Raw genomic sequence first — 9831 nt, forward strand, 5'->3', positions numbered from 1 at the left:
CAGGAGACCAAAGTCAAGGAAATGTGGTACAAAGCAAATGTCTCTTCAGCCACTCTAGTGGCTTCTTACACTACTCTCAGCCCGAAGATATGCTGTTAACAATATCGTGCAGGTAAAAGGCAACCAGAAGTTGATACTAGCTGGTACAAATGGGTGATTTGCTGTAAGCAGTAGTTAGCTATCCCCATGAGGTCACTCACGGTTACACTTAGCTGGAGTGCCTGAACCTATTAATAAATCTTGCTCAAAGTTCAGGTCTTAGTCTCTCAGCGTTTGCTTATGACTCTCAGTGGGAAGTGGTGTTAGATTCTTTGTATGGGACCACAGGGAAAAATTCAGCTTCTTGCCCAATGTAAAGTAAGTGGGAGAAATTCCAGTACCTGCAGGACAGATTCTTGATAATGAAGGGTGTCTGATATATTGTTTGCAGTAATGGATGGCTCCAAGCAAAGTATTCTCAGACTGCTTTTAAGGATCTGGTTTAATTGCTTCATCTTGCACTCAGCTTGTGGTATATGTGGCATTCCCCTGATTGTAAAGAACTAGGAGCAGATAACTACAAACCACAGGCCATTATCTATAGTTTTTCTTCACGATGAAACTCCGCTGGGCAGATGGGGACTTTCAAACCCATTCCTCCTCTTCTGGCCATGATGAGTCCTCAGGGAACATGCTCTCTCCCTGTCTCAGCTAGGGTTTATGGTATGCTATTGCTCTTGCTAACAACATCTACCTAACATGTTCTAAAAATCTGCCAGTGAGAAGGAGAGGTCCCTTAGCACATGTGGAACTGGTGCACAACTCGTGCTAATGGAAGAGGCTGCACAGTAGCTGTCCCCATGCTCTCCTTCTCTTGAAAGATATGAACGTTTAGTATTTGGCTCAGTCTTTATAATACAGATTTCCATAACTTAACTGGTTGTGCCAGCATTTTAGATCTCATCATAAATATTGCAGAAAGCATGACTTTTGATTGGCACGATACTGGATCTACAAGAACAGTGTATCTGGTTCTACTTCAAAGGCAAGAAAGTCTATCTTATAAATGACTATATTATTAGCAGAATTACAGTAATGTTTCTATTCCTTGTAATAATTTGGATTAACATTTTAGGGGAAAGCAGGTAGGTAAGTGGTAAAACCCTGATTAATTCCTTTAAGCACACTGGTGCAACAGCAATTTCAAGCCATCACCACAGTTCTGTGTGGCTGAGGTACATTGTGAGGCTCCTCTGTGCCTGTTTTTAGCTGGAAATAACAAACTACTCCCATTTCAAACAAGACACAAGTATAACCTGAGGTATCTGTTACCTTTTGTGCAGGTAGCATGGACAAAAATCATTCTTTTACCAGGAGCAAATAGTTACAGCATGCAAACCTCCCTTTGACCAAGCCTTGGAGGCATGGAGGCTGTCTAACGAGTAACTGACATTGCTCCTCATTCCCATACAGAGCTCCTGTTGCTGACCCTGGCCTAGGGTCTGACATGCTGGGGTGGGCCTGAGGCCATGGCAGCTCATGCAGGGCATGTTGATTTTGTTAGAAGCAGCCAAGGATATTAATATGCATTTGCCCATGGCTGGGTGCTCTTGCCATGGCATCATACGATTTCAGTTTAAAATGCAGTTGGTAGGGAGGTAGCTTGTTGACCTGTGAAGGCAAAATAATGTTTGTCTAGAGGGATGTGTCTAGCAGGTGTATTAACCTCTGGCAGTCCCTCTGCAGAAAGTGTGAGCCACAACCTCATGCTCTAAATGTGTTGCTGTGCTCTGTGATTCTTGTCTAAGAAGAGAATTCCAAGGGCAGAGATCGTAACGATGCCCCAGCTGTGCATGGGTCAAATCCACAGATGAAGAAACCCATGTGCTACCTTCAGATCTGTCTGCAAAATAAAAGCTTAAAAAAAAGCAATATTACAGGCTATTTTATTTTACTTTTTTACAGGCTCTGGAAAAATTGGGGTTGGAAGATCTCTGAACTAAAATTCTCTAATAACATTTTTTTGTCAGGCTTTTCAATACACATTTTTTTTGCAATTCTTCACCGAGACTTTGAAACAAGTAAGCTATTAGAGCCTTAACTTCTTTGTTTATAATGGAAATGCTCACTGACCCTTGACTATAGAGGTGCTCTTGCACTGTTGTAATAAATGCCAGGCATATCTAACATATGTGCAATCCAGGAATGCTCTGGCTCCTTGCCAGAACACTACTTTACGCCTGGTATCTAATCCTGCTGTGGCAAAAACAGTTGGGGATTTAGATATATTGTGAGCAGTTTCTCTGTTAAGCACCTATGTGTGTAACTAAAATGGTACTTCTCTTTACATTTTAATTGTTCCAGAGAGCTGAGAGTAATATGTTTACTTCTCTCTCTCTTTTTTTTTTTTTTTTTGAATCTTTCTAAAACATCTTTGTACTCTTCAGGTCTCCTTCAGAAATTAGCAGAAAGTCTTCTGCAATATGTTGCAGAGAATATGTGAGCTCCTGTCTTGTTTGAAATTTGTGGGAATTTTGTCACTGTCTTCCATAGCGCAAGACTTATCTGTGGGAATTTTCAGCCCCAGTTGATAAGCTTTTCAAATAACTGTAGCTTAGTACTTCTTTCCAGCTGTGGGAAACTGCATGTCAGTTAGGATGAGACAGTCTAAATGGCTGGTATCTCAGCATCCTCCTGGGTGCAGGCTGTGTTCTCCTACTGATCTCCTCATGCAGTAAAAGAAAAACAAAATCCAAACAACCAACCAAAAACAACAACAACAACAACAACAAAAACAAACAAACAAACAAACAAAAAAACACAACAAAAAGCACAAATAAGCTCACAAAAATACAAACAAGAGGTGAAACAGCCCATCCTCCACCCCTCCCACCCTGAACCCCCAGATTTCTGCTGGGTTAGTGAGCCGAAATGGGCTCCTTGAGGTGTCAAGGAGAGGCAGAGCCACAGAGGTAGGAGATGGAGGAAAAGCAAATGGGAGAGCAGAGAGACTCTCTGGGAGACATCTGGCTCTTACAGCAGCTCCGTTGCCACATGAAACAGCACTTTTGGATGTTTTCTACAAGCCAAGGCATTCTTGCATCTCTTCAGTGAGGAGCATCTGGATGTCCTTGTCTTTGTCTGTGTGTACTTTTTATAGCCCTGAGCTTTCCCATGGAGATGCCCCATGGCCTCACCTCCTCCCTGCTCCTCTTGGGTCTCCTCTGAACTGGGATAGCCCCTCAGGGGTACACCAAGTATTTGTCCTTGCTCTGAGATGAGTGGCAAAGCTGCGCACTGCCAGAAATGCACAGCCTGTGTAAAACAGATATCTGGGCAGAGATCAAGAGGAAACCAGTGCATTAAAAACCATCAGGGTTCAGCTGGCACTTCAAGAGGAGCCAGAGCCTAGATCTGGATGAATTTGGATGAATTTTAGCCCTTTTGCTGTCTATACCCTACTTACCTTCCTTCCCCTGCCATGTATATGGGTTATGCATACCAGGGAGCAGGATGGATTGATTCTGATTTTTAGAACTGCCTGCTGGCATTTGTGAAGGTTTTACAAATGCTGAAAATGTTTCCAGCTTGGCTGGGAATTTTCTGATGTGTTGATATTTGCAGTCCATTAAGATGAAGGGTTGGCAGTTGTCACCAGCATCTAGAGCTCTGTAGTTTCTTCAGCCTATCTGGAGCTTTGATCTACAACAGCACAAATGAAAAAGTGTTAAATCAACATATATAAATATACCTTCCCCCCAAAATTCATAACTGTCCTTATGACCTCAGCCTTGGACCTTTCCTGAAGTTTAATGACCAGTTGGGGTTAATGGCCCAAAGTTCCACCTCAGGCGATTAACACTCTCAGGCAGTCATTAATTCTCACAAAACGCTCAGGGTCTTTATTGCTGTTGCTTAAGTGATGCTCAAATGACTGTGAATATTTACACCCCTGCTGTGGATGCAAGAAATAGGACCTTGCACAGTATTTCAGACATCTCACTGTTCAAAATGGTTTCAGTACCTGGTAGCAATTGCTTCCACAAGCAATTCAAGGAGAAATTTCAAGGTACTACACTGAGTAGTTATCTAAAACTGTGGTCTGTTGTATAGTTGTGTATTGCTTTTAAAATAATGAATATAAAGGCAGATTCCCTGCCCTGAGAAGCCTACAGTCTAAAGACCTAATTAAAAAAATAAAAAACCAAACTTTTAAAAATATGCTTAATTTTATATTTATTTAAAATAGTTGGAGGTGGTAACAGGCATTTGCTTGCTGTTATACAGATACTTTAAAATTTAAGCTGATATTGCTTATAATTTTTTTTTTCATCATAACACTTTATGTTTAATGTTTTCAGTAAGATGAGATACAGGACTGGGCTGCTCAAGCTCCCTGCCACAGTAAGTCCTTTTCCAAGAAAACATAATTGCAGGGGCCAACAGGTTACTTAAGCAGACAGTTTTTGAAAAGACAGTGCTGTTTAATACTTCTGTATTTAGGAAGGAACATTGGATTGGGACAGGCCTTGTGGAGCACTAAATCAACTTTCAGTTCTTTTGAATAGAACAGGTGTAACACCAGTGTTAGATCATTGTTAATGAACTGACCTGGCTCAGCTTAGAGAGGCTCAGAGGTCTTCATGCCAACAACCTTCTCAATGGCCATTTTGTGAACCTCACTGCTTTGGGGACTATAAACCTTCTTCATGCTGTGGGGCATCTTCCCATTTCCATTACCCTATGAGGTTGCTTTATTCTTAGATGAAGACTGTACACTGCTTACTACAGGTGGGATGGAAGCTACTGACCATCCTCCTAACACATGAGAAGCTTCTCCTCCACAAGAAAGAGGTTTTAACTGGCACCCATTTATTTAGGTCTGGACCTTGATGCTGGTGCTATCATGTATGTCCCCTCTTTTGTTTGTAGGGCTTTTGGTTTGACATTTTACTTCCACAATGTTGTATTCAGAGCCATGGTTACACACCATGTTTGGAAATGGCGTCTGGGTGTGTTTCTGTATTCCTCTATTCTTTTCTTTTTGTTCTGGGATCTCTTTGCTTTTTGTCATCTCTACTTTTGCCTTTTATTTATTTATTTTAAAGTCATGGGTGACTATATTGCAATGAATAGATGGATATTCCAGAATGTATTCTTGCAGTAATTATAGAAAAATCTTTAAAACTACAAAATAAGTCCTGTTTCTTCTCCATTGTATTCTTTACAGATATCATTGGCAGTGTCATCAAGACTGGCACATGTTTTCAGCACAGATCTCTTGATTCCGGTTTTGAATCTACTACAGATGCTTCCTTGTGACTCAGCCAAGTTATATAACCGCTAAATATAAAAGGATAATAGCATTTTTCTAACTTTTAGGCCATTTAAACATTACAATCTATTAACATTCTTAACAGTTCAGATACCAAGTGACCCTAGGATGTGCCTTCATGCTGGAAAGCTTGATTATTTTTATTAGGTCAACTGGAAAAATTATTATCTGAATGTGTAAACCCTTCCTGCCTGTGTCCTTAGACCTCCTTTACTACAGCAAAGTACCTGTAGTATAACTGAAATAGGTACTTACTAGGGGAAATATAGACACTTACACTAAGAAACAAGGAGCACCCAGAAAATGCACTCTATTTTTGTCTGAGACAAAGGCCCTATGAAATAGTATTTTGTGATGTTAATTTTCTGATAAAACACTCTTTGCCTAAATAGAGGCAGATATCAAGGTTATGAGCATTGTATAAACACTTAGAAAGGACAGAAAGAAATATAGAATTTTCAATGAATTAGCAAAATTTCTTTAACTAAAGTTTTAAAGAAAATAAAAAACAATTTAAAAAGTAATAGCAGTAGTAGTAATAATCCACCACCAGTGGGCAGAGATGAATGTTACAGAAAGGGCCTTCCTAGGAAGAAGGATCTTTTCTAGGAAGGGGCTCCCCTTGAATGTTTGAACCATGACTTTCCTAAGACAGAGTCTGCTGTAATAGAAAGGAAGGGCTCCTAACTGCAAGAAAATGCATAGGAAAAAAGGAAAACTGGGGAGATAGCTATACTACCATCACCTTCTTATGATACAAAGAAAAGAAAAATCAAGTGGGATATCCAAAGATAAAGGAATATCAGATAGAAGGAAATAGAGGAGGAAAAATGCCCCCAAATCCCAGTGACTGGATAGACAATGAATCAGTGCCAATATTGTACTTAACCTAGCTAGGAAACCAGGTGAAGTGAGGCAGTAATAAAAGCAAAAAAGCAACCTGCACATGAAGATGGAAGAATTCAGCTTATTAGAGCATGACATGAATCAGGATATTAGAGATAGCAAAAAAATGATACAATACTAATTGCAATGGGAGTGCAGGTACTGCGTGGTGTACTCTGTCAAAGAAATGGAGAAGGGATTCTTAAGATGTAGTAGCATTATGTATTAAGAGCATAGCTGGCCATCCAGAAATCTTAATTAGAAATATGGATATTAGAGGATTAGTCTGTGTCAAAATACGTTTGGAAAAAGTCCTGAAAGAGATTGTAGAAGGATAGGCATGGGGTTCTACAGTGACCTGAGATTATTTCAGTATCAGGAGAGAGATAAGCTACCAGGGTATTGTATCATTATGGGAGACTTTAAATTTCACAGTCAGAGACTGGAGAAGAGATGCTACAACTACAGTAGAATCCAGTAATTTTGAAAGTAGAAGTTGAACCTCTGAGAGATTATAGTATTTTAAGTTGGTGATGGACAAGTAGTGAAAATCTTAAAGAAGAAACAGTAGAGAAAATAATATGCTATCAAGTGATGACAGTACTGACCATGTTTCACTTTAAATGAAATAGCAGTATATCCAAAGGCAAGCTGGTAGCTAAGGCTTTTAACTGTAAAAGGGCAGACTATATCATAGCAAAGCAGTCTGAAGAGTAATGGCACTGAAATGGGGTAGAGTGCAGGTTTGTGATTCATATTGCCAGGCATAAGGACACCAGATCTTGCTGGACAAATCATTCTATTAAATAGGCTACTGAGATTTGCCAAAGAATCTTCAAAAATCAAAAAGGATTTGCTCAGGAAAAGAAACCAGAAGTTGGAAGATTGAAAGTAAGAGATCAGAATAGGAACTCTGAAAACTCAGGATAATTTAGTTCTTGAGAAATCAGAAGCAAGGCTTAAAGATCCTCTAGATATAGTGAATAAAGAACTAGGACAAATGTAAGATTGCTATTTAAAGCTATTTTAAGGATGCTCCCCCACAAAAATAATTAATACTTTGCATCTGCTTCTGAAGGTGAATAGGTAGAACACAGATGCAATAACAGGATTGTTTATGGAAAATAAGTTTATGGAAAGGCCCCATTGAGTTTAGATCAGGACACAACAAGCTGGTACATCTAGCTGAAGGAAGACAAGTAAGTGTGGCGACTTCAGTTAAAAAAGGGTGCCAAGGAAGGGCAACCTAGCAACTATAGACCAGCCATTTTGAAATGCAAGATTTTAGGGAGAATGAAAGACAAGAAGAGAAATAACAGATGCCTTAAAATACAACACTGATTTACTAAGAGGACCAAGTTTCAGGTTACCTCAGTCATTGACTTATTTTGCTAAGGGAAGCACAGTAACACACTAACCTACCTGTTCTATAAAATACTTCATGGAATTGATTCACATTCTGTGAGATGAAAATTAGCACAAGGAACCTTCTAAGCTTCCAAAGGGCAGGCACTGGCAAATTATGCCAAACAGGAAATCAGCACTCAAGAATAGTATTCCAAATGAAGTGCCTTAAATACTTTCATTAATGGCCAAGAAGTGGGTGTGCACTAATTAAAATTATTGAAGGCACACAGGTGGGAAGCATCCCAGTAGGGCTCTGGTTAACTTGCAGGTCTCAGTAAAACCATGGGGTTGGCTGAACTAGGACAAATTCCAAGGTGATGTATTTAAGAACCAATAGCAAGAATGCTTGCTACCCATTGAAAATGGGAACAAAAAGGGGGGGAAAGAAAGGTGGATTTGTATTTGACAGGCAATGAATGTCTCTGAGCCATTGATAAGATATGATGCATCTCAGGAGAAAAAAAAAAAAAAAAAAAAAAAAGAGAGAAGAAGATTATAGGCAGTGACAAGAGAAGTAATTCCAGTAAAGAGAGGGAAGCACTGATGCACTGTAATATGTTACCTGGAACCACTATGCATGGTTTTGGTTGCCTACATTCAAGAAAGAAAAAAATCAAACAAAGAGGTGCAGAGAAGTGCTGCATCACTATATGACAGGAAAAGAGAGCTTATCATACAGGACTAAGGGGGGTTTGTTGGGTGTTGTTAGCCAAACAAAAACCAGACATAGATAGGATTACTGCCTATAAAGGCACTGAGGTGTTAAAACCAAGGAAGAGAAAGCAGTTTAGTTGAAAGGGCAATGCTGACACACACAGACAAAAGCCCAGGAATAAATATACTCTATAAATTAAAAAGAGGCTACTATTTACTTATGCATTTTGCTATGGACAAATCCCTGTCTGCTTTTAAGATGGACCTTGATAAATGGTGAAGGGGATTATGCACATTACCAGAAATATCAGAGGACTAAATATAGGACCCAAGAAGTCCTCCCAGCTTATCTATGACTTTTTAAAATTTCTACAATAAGAAAATGCCATACTTAGAACATGGTCATTGGACCTAAAAAAAGTTACTAGCTCAGTTTAGCTGAGTTTAGTTTAAGCAACGATATTTGCAGACAAGAATAAGACTTGCTTGTATTGTTTTGGGGAAGTCACACACTGAAATTTCTCTGTAAAGGTTTGAAATCAGAAGAATTGCTCCTTCAGAAACTGCACTTTCTGGCTGCACATCTCTCTGTGTGCAGATCGAGTGCAGAGCACTGTTTCCTAGCAACTACTAAGGACCACTGGCTTTATAAATCAATCTCTGCCAGAATATCACAGAAACCACGATAAATGGGAAACATTTAGTAGTCAGAAGGCTTTCTACTTCCTTCACTTTCTGGTCTGCACAGAAAACTCTTTTAAAGGAGTAGATAATATCAGCGTTTCTTCATAAGTGAACTGAATTTAAAACCTGGTTCAGGTAGCTTGTTTTTCAGCTCCCCTGGGGTACATGTCCACATGTCCGTGAAAGGTCCCTCTTGAAGATGTCAGTTACCGGTTTTCTCAGAGACAAAATTATCTTAAACTTCATTTGAAAATAAAAGAAAAAAAAAGGAAAAAAATGCAGATAAAGAAGGAATGAATAATCCTGGATAAAACTCCAAAGAGCACCAGGAAGAGAGGGAGTGATAACAATCAGTCAAAGCCTGTGGATGTGATTCTACCCGTCTATGCAGTAAATTAGCTTCCAGTGTCATGTTCATTTATAAAATTTAAATAATCTGATTGACAGCAACATTTTTTTTTTTTCACTTTTAAATATTTCTACTCATTTCTCTGTTCAACTATCATCCCCACTTTACAAGCTTCCAGCATCTGCTAATGTAGCTAATGGGCTGAACCTGGATCTACCATGTTAGTGCACTGGAAAATCCCATTTTCCTTTTGTGCAAAGCACAGGAGAACACTTCATTAGGGTTTTGTTTCAGAAATACACCAGAGGTTTTGTCACTCTAGTAACACTGGGTTTACAAAGTGAAAACTCCCAATATGTAAGGGGAGAAAAAGGCTCTCCTAGTGCATTTAAAAATAAAAATTATTGAAGAGCTCATTAAATAAACAGTATGTTCATCTATATTGTTGCTGTATGTTTCAACAGCCTGATGGGACAAACTAGCTTCCATCTTTGGGATTAGTATTAATTACTTAATTTCCAGCACAGAGTGGTGTCCA

At 39.2% G+C, this 9831-nt stretch overlaps 1 long non-coding RNA gene across 2 annotated transcripts; it reads right to left on the reverse strand.

The window, feature by feature from the left end:
• Positions 1-1362: 1362 nt before the first annotated feature.
• Positions 1363-7770, reverse strand: LOC311423767. Of its 2 annotated transcripts, none has more exons than XR_014685849.1 (3): positions 7622-7759; positions 3446-3681; positions 1363-2702 (listed from the first exon to the last, which is right to left on the reverse strand). It is a non-coding gene; the product is annotated as an uncharacterized lncRNA (long non-coding RNA). The 2 variants fall into 2 exon arrangements; XR_014685850.1 differs by having other exon boundaries at positions 2377-2697; positions 7622-7770.
• Positions 7771-9831: the final 2061 nt, after the last annotated feature.

Source organism: Aythya ferina (genome assembly GCF_964211825.1).
Source record: "Aythya ferina genome assembly, chromosome: 1".
Taxonomy (NCBI): Eukaryota; Metazoa; Chordata; class Aves; order Anseriformes; family Anatidae; genus Aythya; species Aythya ferina.